This window comes from Phoxinus phoxinus, assembly GCF_949152265.1.
Source record: "Phoxinus phoxinus genome assembly, chromosome: 1".
Taxonomy (NCBI): domain Eukaryota; kingdom Metazoa; phylum Chordata; class Actinopteri; order Cypriniformes; family Leuciscidae; genus Phoxinus; species Phoxinus phoxinus.
In genome coordinates, this window is record NC_136876.1 from 24,759,435 (window position 1) to 24,774,542 (window position 15,108).

The following is a 15,108-nucleotide window of genomic DNA, read 5'->3' on the forward strand; positions in this document are numbered from 1 at the left end:
ATTGTTAGTCCCAGCCTCCGTCTCGGTTAGGATATGCGGTGGTTCATTTTTTGACTGTGACCGTTATGCTTTTGCCTCTATTTGGATCTTGTTGTTGCTTGCGTTTCGCCGTATGTCTTAAATATAGCCTTCGAACGCACACTGAGCCCCTTCTGCCTACTTCTATCGGACACTTTATTTGCTGCTTTATAAAAGTTTGATAAAATTCCAGCAGGAAGAGCCGTCACAGCATACGCCATGTTGATACCAAACCAGAGCCCAGATGAAGTTGTCGGAGGTAGCAACAGTAACTAAGGGGGGCGGGGCTTAGCCAAAGGTCAATTGCCTGATAAGGCAGTGAGGCAACAAGTCAGCTGCCTAAGTTTTCGGATAGAGCCCTTTTCTGGTCTTGAATGTGGAAAAATATTCATAAGCCTTGTTTATACTGTGTCAATTCCCATGTGTTTCCTTCTTCATAGATCTCCTTCATCTTTGTGCCTGAAACCTGTGGATTAAAGATTACCTTTATACTCACTGTGTCATCAAGAGGTGTGCACTTCGACTAGGTCCTCTTCCATCATCACCATTCACTACCTGCAAAGAAATTAAATGCAAGTTTTCCACCAGCATTCACTCAGTAGTTTATGTGCCATTTACTCACCTGAACTGCCCCATTCATCCATCTGTTCAACAAACAACTGTTTGGATTGTTTATACCTGTCTTTGAGTCTGGTTTATCCTGACACAGACTTGGTGAGCATAAGAGACTTTTTTCAAAAACATTAACAAATCTTACTGACATGAACATTTGGACAGTATGGTATATTTTGCACAAAAAAAAGTTCTCTTTCTCAAATTTTCCATGGACCATAGACTATGAAAAGCCTTGAATTGGGATGGAGGTCAAATAACATAATTAATATATTTATTATCTAAGAAATGCCTTTAAAAAAACTGTAAAACCAACAACAACAACTGCATAATCAATTTTGTATTCACGGTTCATGCCACAATATTTCAGGCCTAAATTCTTAACTTTACAAAATGCAAGCATGACTGGCGTTTCTAGAAACTAGAAATTCACTTTTTCACGCGCCCCAGATTGTTGCCATTGTAAGAAGTGAATGTTGTTGGAAAAGTGTCCCCATGACAACAGGTAAATGCTTGCATGTGATATCCAAAGACATAAATTTATCATTCTGCTTTTTGTATTTTGTGGCAGGGTCAGGTGTTCATGCCCTCAACACAGCTTATAAACTCATTTGACTGTCAGTACAGCCATTAGAGTACAAGGTATGTGGCAGAGATCCTGTGAGCTCGACTAAGATAAAATTCATTCCAGTCCTGATATATATTTAGGTCTACCAAGGTCCCCGTGTCCTTAGTCTAATGCCACTAGATATCCCCCAGCCCAGCTGTCTGAGCAGATTAATATTGTTATCTGTACAGATTTCCTCCAGCTAGTCCATGACTACACATCGTGTTCAGCAGAAGAGTTCAAAACAGCTAGGCAGCTCCTGCCACAGACGCTCCTACAATCTAAGCCGCCATTCAGTGCAGAGGTATCAAGCCAGCGTCCTAGTAAGACCTGATGCTGTTTTTGTGGGAATGTGTCTCGGCAGGTTATTTTCAGTTTAGGAAGTGCATCGATACAAAAACAGCATTCCATTATAGGCAACAGTACCTGGGTGAAACAAAGTGTCCTCAGAGACACAAAGAGAGACAAAAAGAAAAGTTGCAAGGGGAAGTAGTGTGCGGTGAAGGGATAGACAAAAGGCACAAATAGACAACAAACACAACAAGCCTGCCAACTTAGTGCTTTGGCTATTAGTAACTTGACCGATTTTTTAAATCCAATTTCTAAGCAATTTCAGTTAATTTACAAACAGGATCGGTTCCCAAGAGTAACTGGAGGTCAAGGGCCCAATGGTAATTGGGTAATCCAGCAATTCTGAGGTTCATGGATTGCAGTTCCAGGGGTTGAACTTTCATCCACAACACTTCCCTCATCACCCACAACAGGGTCTCCACATTCATATACATTAATTGGTCAAAATAAAAAAAACATATTGTTATGCAAACAACGTTCCTATCAAACAAACATTTTCCTAACCCTGACCCTCACCACCTACAGAAACTGCCCTAAAATCAGTCTATTGTTATTTTTTCCCATATCAACAGGTTACAGTACAGCTATAATCTTTTAAGCTGTTGGTCCATGATGGAAAAGCAGAACAGTTGCACTTTAAGAGTTTAGAATCCCATGGGAAATTCTTGATTTTGTGGCATATTGCAGCATTTACAGCATTTAGATCACAGTAATAGCAAACCTAAACCATTAAATAATCCAATCAATTGCCCATAGACAAAATCAAGTCATTCCCTACATTTTTTTCTTGTTCGAAAGTGTTTCACTTGGATCTATGTCAGAAAAGTCTATTGCAGCTTCCGTTTCATGCTGACTTTAAAGACGCACTGCATCAGGCACAGCTCACACATCCCATCTCTCCATCCGTACCCGCTCAACCTGCTTTACAGATGTTAATGCTTTTGTTATGGAGGAGAGACAAAAGAATGAGTGTGAATGAGAGAGAGAATAGAGGGTGGTCTCACAAACATGGCCCCCACAGACTGGCAAAAGCAGCAGCAATAATAGAGCACATCATTGTTATTGTACTGATCCTTGAATTATATCCAGCCAAAGGACAGAACAGCTCAGCAGGGGAGATCTATCATCTGGACCCTATTGTTTCAGAATTACCATTTAATAGAAAAAGTTTCCTCAACTTCATTTGCCATTCCTGCTGTCCCAGCGCTGCCTTCACAGAAGGTGCTCAGAGGAGGGTCTGGACCTCTTGAAATCCACTCAAATGTGAGTGGACACAAATTTAAAACGAGCACATATAATTAGATACATAATATGCCCATTGTTTGGTCATTCATGCATGATTAATTTTTAATTGTATGGATTTGCAAACAGTGGTATTGTTTATCCAATTGCACATGAAATCAGTGATAAACAACCATATGCACATTATAAACAATACATATAAATGTGTTATTTACATTATACACTACCATTTAAAAGTTTGGGGTGAGTAAGATTTTTTATTGCCAGCAGTTATCACCCTGTAGGCCAATGCCCATTGAAGCTAAGCAGGGATGTGGTTCAAGTCTCACCTATCAGGTAGGTCCTTCAGGGTGTCGTGGAGAGGTGAGGTGTCTAAGTCGCAGCATCTATCTACGGGGGTGCCTCAGGGCTCAGTGCTTGAACCACTTCTCTTCTCCATCTACATGTCATCACTAGGATCTGTCATTATGAAACATGTTTTTTCCTATCACTGCTATGCTGATGACACACAACTCTACCTTCGACGATAGCTGCTTGCATTTCAGCTTGCCTGACAGACATTTCATGCTTGACCACCACCTTCAACTAAACCTTGCAAAGACAGAGCTGTTTGTGGTTTCTGACAACCCAACATTTCATCACAACCTACATTCTGCAAGGTTCGTCAAACATAATTCCATCCAGGACAGCCAGAAACCTCAGAGTTATGATTTATGATCAATTGAACTTCACAGACCACATTGCTAGAACTGTCCGGTCCTGCAGATTTGCCTTATACAATATTAGGAGGATCAGGCCCTTCCTATCAGAACATGCTACACTACTCATTGACAATCTCTTGTTCTATCCAGACTGTACTATTGTAATGCTCTCTTGGCAGGTCTTCCAGGATGTACTGTCAAACCTCTGTAACTGATCCAGAATGCTGCAGCAAGAGTGGTCTTTAACGAGCAGAAGAGAGCTCGTCACACCACTCCTCATACAATTGCACTGGTTGCCAATTGCCGCTTGCATCAAATTCAAGGCCCTGATGTTTGCCTACAGAACAACTACTGGCTCGGCACCCATCCATTCAACTCATTACTCCAGACCTATGTGCCCTCCAGAAACTTGCGTTCTGTAGGTGAACGACGCCTTGGGGTGCCATCTCAAAGAGGCACAAAATCTCTTTCACAGACCTTCACCTGGACTGTTCCTTGCTAAAGAGTCTTTAGCCATTCTCAAGAATCGGCTGAAGACCCATCTTTTTCTGCAACACTTGACTCATTAATACTAAAACGTACTATTCTATATCTAAAAAAAAGAATCAAAAAGAACTTGCTACATGTACTGTGCTGGACTAACTGGAGACTGGTCACGGCACTTTCATATTGTTGCCCTATTGTTAGTTTGATTGCTTTTATTGCTCTTCATATTTCTAAGCCGCTTTGGATAAAAGCGTCTGCTTAATGATTAAATGTAAATGTAATGTAATGTAAGCCTGTTCAGTACATATGGGAAACCTCTTGGTAAAATTGGGTTTTTGCTGGAGGAGGTATTAGTGACCTGGCCAGATTTGTTCAATGGCCTCTATCCATCATCATGGTATCCTACTCATCTCCATATAAATACTGATTGGCTTCATCACTGTCTCCTCTCCACCAGTAAGCTGGTGTCTGGTAGGCGTTCTGGTGCAATATGGCTGCAGTTGCATCATCGAGGTGGATGCTGCACATTAGTGGTGGTTGAGGAGATTCCCCCTTCCATATGTAAAGTGCTTAGAATGCTGAGAAAAGCACTGAATAAATGTAACAAATTATTATTATTATTAGTTTTGAAAAAAGACAATGCTCAGTTAGGCTGCATTAATTTGATCAGAAATACAGTAAAACTGGTAGGCTAATAATGTGACATATTATTTCAATTTAAAATAACTGTGTTCTATTTTTGAATATATTTTAAAATGTAATTTAAAAAAAAATGCTAAAGCTGAATTTTCAGCAGCCATTTTTAGTGTCACATGTTCCTTCAGAAATCAGTCTAATATGCAGATTTTCTGCTCAAGAAACATTTCTTACTATTATCAATGCTGAAAACAGTTGTGCTGCTTAATATTTTTGTGGAAACCGTGATACGTGTTTTTCATCATTTATATGAAACAGAAGTCTTTTGTAACATTATAAATGTCTTTACTGTCACTTTTAACCAGCTTAATGCATCCTTAAATACTGACTCCTGAGTTTGAAACGGTAGTGTGCACAATTTATAAAAAAAATAATATTATATATATTTTTTAAAGACAGACATTTTTCTTTCTTATGTTTCTTAGGGATCCGAAAAATCTGTTTTTATAGTTTTTTTATTAACAAAGTAAAACCAAAATCTATTTAAATACAGGGATGAATAAAAATGTTTAAGTGCCCCCTAGGATGGAAATGACTGGTCTAAATGACCACTGCCACTAGCCTTTTATAGGTACTGCACTGAAGGGAAGTAAAAATCCCACGAGCCTCATCAATACACATTTAGACACAAAGACCTTTTATACCTCTCATGAGAAAGAAAAAACTATTCTGGTGCAGCTAGTTAAGGTGCCAGTGTTACATTAAACAGCCAAAGGAACACTAAAATCTCTTCATTATACTTCAGTATCAACATCATTTGCCAGGTTTTCACAGAGATGTGAAAAGTAGGTGGTCATTCTCCTTTCTGCTCACATAAAACCATCTAATTACAGAGGCAATAATTGTGGCCTTTTAACACGACATAAACAATGTGGCCAAGTGCGAAAACAAAGGTCCAGCCGATATCTATAGGTCAGTCATGGTTTCACTAACCTGTAGCTACGGAACAGCAGGCTTGCAATTGGCTGTCATGGCAACTGACTTCTGACAGTACCGTACAGAGGCAGACACACCAGCAGTCTCAAATTCATTTGACACACATGAGGTCTCCAGCCTTACAGACGCTTAATTGAATTCAATTGCCCCCTGAGATGGTGTTCAACCAATAGTGCCACTTTTACCTAACACGTTCCACACTAAGATGCATGATATGATACAGTGTGAAAGCATGCGACACGATTCAGAAAATGAAAATGCTGTCTAGTTTATCCTAGACAGCAATTCATTTAAATAGAGAGTATACTGAGTTTTTTTGCAACCTGCAATCTAATGCGTGTCTCTTCTACAATTCTTCTAGTTTCTTTAATGCCAAGGATCCTCAAATATGATTCACAGCTAAAAATTCAGACCTAAAAATGTTGTGTTTCTAAATATAATAATTGGCTTTTATATTGTTAATATATTCCTAATATGAGATTGCAAATAGTTTTTCAGCAAAAATCTCAATATGCTCTCCATTCAAATTAGTTGCTGTCAAGGAAAATGTTTAAAGGGATGGTTCGGAGTAATTTCAACCTAGGGTCCTTTGGAACATAATACTGCCCCCATAAGCTTTTTTTAATATCAGCCGAATGGCTTAGTGCAGTTGCTAATGGATACAAAAGTTGTATATCGTAAATGACCCCACTAATAATGCCCAGAATGGTACCACATTTCTACGGTAGTACAAATAGGTTCTGTACTCATAAAATGAGGCATTGGGAAGTTTGTAAGTACATCAGGAGTTTTTTTTAAATAACACTTGCCTGATGGCTTATGCCACCGCTAACATGGACGTCGAGGTCACTTCAGTGATTTGGGAAAAGCGCGTAAAAGTCCTGGCAGAAAACGATGCAAGGATGTAGTGTAACGATGTCCAGTTCAAGGAATGCACAATTTTTTTGTTAAAATTTTTTTGTACCCGTTTGTAACAATTATTAGTTACACTAAGTTGTCAACACTTCGAAAAAAAAGAAAAGAAAAAAAGTGGATATACCAAAAAACTTTTTCAGCAACACCGGGTGATTGCGCGAGACTTTTACAGGCTTTTCCCAAATCACTGAAGTGACCTCGACGTCCATGTTAGCGGTAGCATAAGCCATCAGGCAAGTGTTATTTCAATAAACTCCTGATGCACTTACAAACTTTCCAATGCCTCGTTGTATGAGTACATAACCTATTTGTACTACTGTATAAGTTTGGTACCATTCTGGGCATTATTAGTGGGGTAATTTACGATATACAACATTTGGGTCCATTAGCAACTGCACTAAGCCATTCGGCTGATATCTCTAAATAAGCTCTAACTTATTTCTAATGTTCGACCAAGGGAAAAAAAGCTTCTGGAGGGGGTGTTTGGCTCGAGGTCATGGTGCAAAGGACCCTATAGGTTGAAATTACTCCGAACCATCCCTTTAATTAAAAAATATTTACGTTTTAGATTAACACATATATGCCTAATACATTTTTCCTCATAAAACTGTATGCATATTTGGGGGTTTTTCGGTTTACTTTTTAAAAGAGAGTAAAATAATCACACATTTCTGACCAGTATTTAAAGGTTTTCCAGTAGCAGAATGAACAGTAATAATATCAAATATGTTGAATGTAAAACAAAACAAAACAAAACATTATTTTTTTTAAACTTATTTCATTAATATCTAAGTCCACTCATTTACTTTGACAGCCCAGAAAGTCCCCTTGCAGTCCATTCTTTGGAAAACGCATGCTATAGACTAGAGTATCTTCATTTAAAAAATGGTTCAGATATATCCAGACACCTTTTATTCAAAGATTTGAAAACATAACCGAGTGCTCCATGTCCCCCTGAAAGACAATCTTTGAGCATTCCTCTGGGGATACACAAATACATTAAATGCACAATTACATGTGGCACATTCTTTATCTTTTTGTGGAGCTTTTTGAGCCATATCTTATTGTACATCAGATCTTGTGCATTTTGTTAGGAGAAAGCAGAGCTCTCACGTAGATTCAGTGAGCTTGGCAGTAAAGCTGTATAAAAGGTCTTCACAGTGCTGTAGATTCTGTGGCCACATTAAGAGCAGAACGAATTGTGTTTGTGAGGAACGGCCTATCATGATGCCGCGCCGGGTGACATATGGAGGCCAAACTTAAACGTCTCCTTAGAAGTTCAGTGACAGATTACCAGCTAACACCTCAAGAATGTTTAATCAAGCCTGGCCTATCAGTGTGTCTGTGCCTTTTGTGCGTTTGTGTGTACTAGTGTGATATTAAGACAGCTGGAGGCAGACATTTAGAAACATCAATGGAGCCTCCCTTAAGCTCACAAAGATGGTGAGCTACCTCTGTGAGGCCTCAAAGGCTACAAGAGTCTTGCTGAGAGCTGGGAATAGAGAATCACATTTTCACCACACTGCTGGTTTTAACTTTTGGTTTGTAAATTTTTCTTTGGCTGTAAATGAAAAAGAATATCCTCTAACCACATTTCACTTCCAGGACAGTGTTACGGAGCATAATAGCAACACTGCTAACATTTTACAGTATAGCGAAAAGTAGCTAAGCCTTCTAAAGCAGTGTTACTTTTAAACTAAGACTTGCATTACTTTTCAGGTAACACTTCAAGAAAATTAACATAATTTTTTTTATACCTCTACGTTTAATCTCCTTTACAACTAAGTGAACAGATGCAATAATCAAATAATTAATAATCTGAAAAATGTTATCCCTTTTTGTTCCAATATATAATATATTAGTGTTGTCAATCTATTAAAAAAATGAACTAGATTAATCAAGTTTTTTTCTCTGTGATTAATCGCAATTAAGAAGAAGTTTTGCGTTTTAATATTTTATAATGTAATAATTTCACAGTTAATCTCCAAATTAATGTAGAAACAACATAAAGACAATATATTTAAATACTTTGAATATTTAAATACTTAAAATATATTTTTTATGAATGACGGCCAATATCACTATTACAGCTACTGATGTCTCAATGAAATATTTTTTTTTATTTTAAACATTAATTATAGCCATTCAACATTACAGTGTAATTGAAAGCTATAATTGTTTTGACATTTATTAGGCTTCAAAAAATATAACAACTTTTAATTTAAGTGAACTTAAAACAATCATCACATAAACCCATAATAAATGTCATATTTACCTGTGCCCTGTGAAATATTCATAAACTGAATAAAGTTATCAAACAGTCTGTACTGCATAAACTATAAATGAAATATAGATGAATCCTTTATAAAGCTACAAAAGATCTTTAGTCAAGAGCAATGAGTACTTTTCTCTGTTACCATTGTTCTTTGATTAATATTAATTACAGAGAGAATTAGTGGCTGATGTCACTTTAAGATCTGCTGCTGCAGCACATCTGTCACAGATCACTCTAGTCACCATCCTCTTCACTACATGCCCCAGCATCCATCCTGGTCCCTAGCTGCACGTCATTCCCAATCAATCACACCTGCAACTCATCATCACTCTCATCACTGCCTCTACATACACACTCTTCACCCCAGCTCTTTGTCTGACCTCGTTCTTGCTACAGTATGTGGACTATTTCCCCTGTCTCCAGTGTATTCCTTTCCTCTGTGTCTCCGCCCAGATCACCCTTTGGACTCCATTACCCTGCTCACCTCATCCCTCATCCCTACTTGTCGTAACAACATCTCACACACATCCCATTTTCTCTTGAAAATGGGACGTGTGTGAGAGTTAAAGGTCCACTGAAGTGCCTTGAAACACGCAGCATTATTCAATTTGTTGACGTAATTTCCACTGAAACACTGCCCCAGATGTGTCGAAGCCGGACAACAGAGCTGCACTCATTGGGCACCGGGCTCGAGGATGTCTCCGGAAGCAAGGACTGCAGGGAAACGGGAAACAGATGCCAAGGGATGACCAGTGACCGAACCCCCTATGTCCCAAAGCCCTGAGGACCCCATTTTGGGGATCGAACCTGACTCTGTAAAGCGTAAACTCGAAAAAGCATTTCCCTGCTGTTAAAACCAGACTCTTAATGACAAAGGAATATATAAGGGTGTTGACAGTCCATTGCCGTCTGGAACTAAGAAAAAAATATTGTTAAATTGATAGGGAAGAAAGCGCTGGCCTAGTGTAATCTCAATGACCTTGCAGTGACCGCACTGCTTGATACCAGGGCTCAAGTAAGCATGATCGATCAAAGTTGTAAAGACAAATACTTACCCAATGTAGAAGTAAGGCCTCTTATGGAGCTCATTGGAATGAAAGATAAGTTAGAAGTGTATGCTGTCGATGGAGATCTAATACCCTTTAATGGGTGGGCTGTCATTACGTCAATATACAAGGGAACGACAACCCTGACATCTCAATTAATGTTCCTTTTCTGGTGAGCCACATCCCAGTCGAGAGGCCGTTGCTTGATGGAAAAGCTAATTCATGGCCAACCAGAGCGTTTAGTTCCTAACTTAGTTTCATTGTTCTCCAGCACAATGGCAGTATCATGTGAGACCCTGGTTAGATTTGTACAGACTCCCGAGCACAGCGGATAGTGGGGTCAGGTGAGAATAAACCAAGACACCGCTTTCATACCAGCAGGTCAGGTAGCATGGGTAAAGTGCAGAGTGCCACCCAAAATGGACCAGTCTGGCACAGTATCCCTGTTCGAGCCAGATGAGGACAATGTGCAGTTGGAGAAGCTGGATATAGGTGAAGGCCTTTTGGAAATCCAGATCTCAAGAAGCCAATATGTTGCGGTCCCTATCGGTAACCACTCTACATGCGACATTACCCTACCTCGCAACACAATCCTAGGGTACGCCCACTTTGTTGAAACGGTGTTGGAAGCGGTCCAGGCAGAAAAAGGTCAGTGGGAAGGTTCATGGTGCATCGGTGGCAGCAGTGGATGAAAGCTCAACATTGTGGCATCTACCTGTTGATCTCAGACATCTGAGTGAGGATCATCAATCAGTGGTAAGGCAAATGCTGCACGAGGAGTCTCCATCCTTTGCCCGGGATGGAAATGATGTTGGCTGCATCCTGAGTCTCCAAATGTCCATCAACATACCAGGACAACATTCCTATTCCTCAATACCCAAGTCTTTTTTCAAAGAAGTCAAGGACTATATCCCAGACCTTCTGGCAAAAGGGTGGATTGTAAAAAAGTCCCCTTACTCCACCCCAGTAGTCTGTGTTGGAAAAAAAGGATGGCTCACTGCACTTGAGTGTAGATTATCACCTCCTCAATAGGAAGACTGTACCAGACATGCACCATTTGCCACGGATTCAAGACCTGATTGACACATTCATGGTTTAGCATCCTCGACCAGGGAAAAGCTTACCACCAGGGTTTCATACATGTAGGAGTAATCCGAAAACTCTTAGGCTCCACGGAGTAAAACTTAGGCCTGAGAAGTGTGAACTCCTATGCCAGGAAGTCCGGTAAGTATGTTGCCTAGTGTAAGGATAAAACAGATCAATTTAGCTCAAATGTATTAATTAATTTGAACGGTCCGTAACTATCAGCTCTGCAGTGGATATAAATATCCAGACTATAGTGAACACTATTTATTAGCAAGGTAACTTAGATCAGCAGTTTAAGACATTAAATTCATTGCAGAAAGAAAGAAAAGAATGAGCTTTAAGAGTGAGATGATGAAATCCCAAGTTTCTATATGCACTTATAAGACATGTCATGAACAAACCATCAATCATTAATGTAACCCTTCTGTCGTTGCTTAGGCGGGATTATTAAATTGTAAATCAAAGCACCAGATCAGCTAAGAGTCTGAAGGCTACTTGGCTGTCTTTGCGTTCCTTTGAGGATTCCCTTTGTCGGTGTAAAAGGGGGTTTCCTGGGTTTGTTGATTGGCTGGCAGTCTCCTTGTGTTTGGATAGATGTCTTGGGCGGCCAATCACGTGGTGTGTTGGCAGATGAATAGAAGCGGGCTTTGCAGTCGAATCATTGACCGAAACTTTACCGCAAAAATGACTTACGTGTTGTCCACACAGGTAAGTATGGTAGTTTATAAGCTGCTACACTGTTGAGTGCGGTCTGGTGTTGTATTGAGGGTTGACCCATACAGTATGTGAATATGCTCTTTGGTTTTCTCTCTCCTGTACCACATTCCTTTCAGATTACACCATACACTGACATAAACACATTTACACCTTTCAAATATAAAATGCCAGTATATTGAGCAAAAGACATGTGATGTTTTGAAAAATGAGTATTGAATTGAATTTTTGTAACTGGAGTTTGGCATAATTGTGTATGTTATTGTTTGTTTAAGCGTGAAAGAAAACTTGATTCTGGCACATTGTCTGTGCGCACGATACTGGGGCACGTCTTTCTGTGCAGGTTAAGCCAAAGTACGAGCTAGAGCACTTTCAGGTTAGCCATACCTCTGCCGATAGCTTGAGCAGTTGCCTTCGTAGCTTGCAGTGCTAAGTCTGTGGCGCTGCAAAGGTCTCTGAACGACTCAGGGTCCGGGCCAGACTCGTCCATAGCCTGGAGGAGTTTGGCCTGGAAAACCTGCTACACCGCCATGGTGTGCAGGGCCAAAGCAGCCTGGCCGGAAGCAGAAAACGCGCGTCCAGCGAGGGCTGAGGTGTTTCAGCAGGGCTTTGAGGGATGAACTGCTCTAGCTCTCCATCCAGCAGCAGTGGGCGGGCAAAGATAAGCGGCGACCGCTTCTTCAAGGGGAGGCAGCGTCTCATATATACCGGAAGCAGAAGAACTAATGTGCGCAGAGTAAGGGGCGTTCCATGATTTCGTCAGCTCTTCGTGCACCTCATGAAAAAATGGGTCTGGTTTCTGACGGGGGGCCTGCCGGCTCCCCAGGTAGAAACCATCCATCTAATCTGCTTTTAGCAGGCTCCTCGGGTGCGATGAGATCCGTCACAGCCGCGGTCAGGATTCGAAACATCTCCGTGTCAGAGTTGGTACTGGTCGCGCTAGCACTGGACTGCGAGAGAGGGGCGTGGTCAACTAAGCCCGACCACTCATCCTCAGATGCCGCAATGGAGAGGCTGTCGGCGAGCTGTTCCTCGTCCGATCCGCCGAAAGAGACAAGGCCCGCCACTCGCTGGGAGGGGCGTTGGCTCGCCAGGGTAAACAGGACCAGCGAAGACTGTGATGGAGAAAGTGATGGACGCGGGGACGTGGCTGGCGTGGGCTCGCTTAACTCCATATTCTCAGGTTGACACTGGCTGAGGCGCTTATTTTTCCGCTGTTGAAGTAGTTCGGGAAAAGGAAGCGCAGAAGGACCGGTGCTGCCATCTTGTCTCAAGAGAGCTAACCGTATCCGCAGCATGGAGATGGGCAGGCTCTCGCACTGAGGGCATCCACTGGCGGAGAGAGCAGCTTCCGCATGGGGGAGACCCAGACAGAACAGACATCTGAGAACAGCACGAAGTGCATAGAGAACGAGGCATTTGGAACAACACTCGAGCTCTCAGAAATTAGCTCTTTCAGAAAAACTGTGTTTCGCGACGGCAAAAACACAGTTAGCAGAGAAAGGATATGCGTAGTTGCCGGATGGCCGCAGGAGAATGGCGCTGGTCCGCTGCAGGTAAAGCTAGTTCTAGCTGCCTTGGCTTGATTCGACGGCGAAGCTTCTTAGAGGAGACAGAGACGTGAAAGGTCGCTGAAGGAGATTAAATCTGTACTATGGTGAAATGGAGCGGGTTTTATAGCTACTGTATAAGTCACGCACATTCTGGCGGGCTCTGACGTACTTGGCGCCAAGCTGGCTGATTGGTTCGCGTGTCTGAGCTGCCTCGCCATAGGATGTGCAGTTGCCTCAGCACAGACAATGGGCGAGCAAGTAGCTCGGATAGTATTGCTGTGCAGCTGCATTGCGTTTTAAAATATAAGCTTCAATATTCTCGAGGAAAGGAGTTCCTCACTGCGTATTAGCTACGCAATACATTATGACCGTTTTCGAAAGGGAAACTTTTACTTTTCCTTAAACTTGTGTTACGTTTTCACTCTGAGACTGAGGCTGAAGTGAATTTTTACGTCTCTGCATTACTTTTTATGATCATATTTTATTTTCCTCTGTTACTTCCCCTCCTGACCCCCAGACTAGGAGGGGAACGTAACACCATCTTAAATCTTTTTTTTGTCTTTCTCACATTTCGTTTGGTTCTTCTGTAACGTGTTGGCTTACTGCATGCACAAACTGGACTTTATTTATAATCTATAACAATCAGGAGATATCAGAAGAAACGTAGGAGATATAGCAAACCAAACATTAATCATTAACAAGACCCAACAAGAGACTGAACACAATGGAGTGTAAATACAAGGCAAACAAAATGAAAGACAGGTGCAAATCTCAAGTAACCACAGAAACAAACGAGGACATAATCAGTAAATCAGAAAGCTGAAAACAAACAGAGCTGGGGAACAGCAACTAAGGGGAACAAAACAGAATATCAAAATAAATACAGTTAAGTTATTAAATTACAGTAATGAATTACTTAGTAATGCATTACAGCCAATACTGTGAATATACAGGTATATATATGAGATCCTCTCCTGTTTTGTGATAAATACTGGCCCGATTCCAATTGTAAAAAAAGCTAATATATACACATATATTAAAAATGTGTTAAATAGGCTAGGTTCAGTGTAGTTAGCTTGCTAACAACTTTGTCAAACATATCTTATTTTTACTGTAAAACATGTAAAATATCAATAAATTGTAACTTGGGAAGCTAGAGTTTCTAGCTTCCAGATCACTTCTAGGACCCCCAGATCTGGCGGTGAGAGAGAGGCACATGGTATTTATGAGACGGGGTGTTTATGTCCCAGAGGTTCAAAATAACTGAGGCACCTCAGCAGGGTAGAGCATTAGAGCAGAAAAACAAACCAATGTTTACCATCCTCACACCTCCAACTATTCTCGTTGCCTCTGTTTTTCAGAGGTCTATTTGTGCAGTATATGGACCACTGCTTTTTCCTGTTTGTCTTTACCAACTTTAAATGAGAAGCAATGAAAAGCTAAGTTTGGGAATAGCACAGACACACACACACACACACACGCACACACACACGCACACACACGCACGCACGCACGCACGCACGCACGCATGCACAGTTCAATATATCCATACACTAAAAGGTTTGAAGGGTTATGGGCTGAGAAAAAGGCTAGATTAGATTCTTCTCCAAAGTCCTTTCAGACTGACTGCCTTGAAGGTCAGAGCGAGTTGGGGGAGCAGTCTAGATCAGACACCTCAAATGGCAATTGCTCTGCCAACTTTCAGGACGATTGAACAGCTCTTTCTGTGAAATGAACTATACTTTCTCTTTCTCTTGACCTCTTTGTCTCTTTTGATCTTTTCTCTTTTTTTGCCTCTCCCCATCTATTCGTTCCCTGTAATCATCAAATTCACACATTTTATGTGACGCCAGTCTTGGGTTTGCACAGG

At 41.0% G+C, this 15,108-nt stretch overlaps 1 long non-coding RNA gene across 4 annotated transcripts in view; it reads right to left on the minus strand.

Moving 5' to 3' along the window:
* Nucleotides 1-428: 428 nt before the first annotated feature.
* LOC307005420 overlaps nucleotides 429-15,108 on the minus strand; it is a 74,278-nt gene continuing 59,598 nt past the window's right edge. For 3 of the 4 annotated variants that reach the window (XR_013799270.1, XR_013799271.1, XR_013799272.1), the window contains exon 5: nucleotides 546-573. This is a non-coding gene — a long non-coding RNA (uncharacterized lncRNA). Of the gene's footprint in view, nucleotides 574-15,108 lie in introns of all 4 variants that reach the window. The other variant, XR_013799269.1, reaches the window with a different exon arrangement.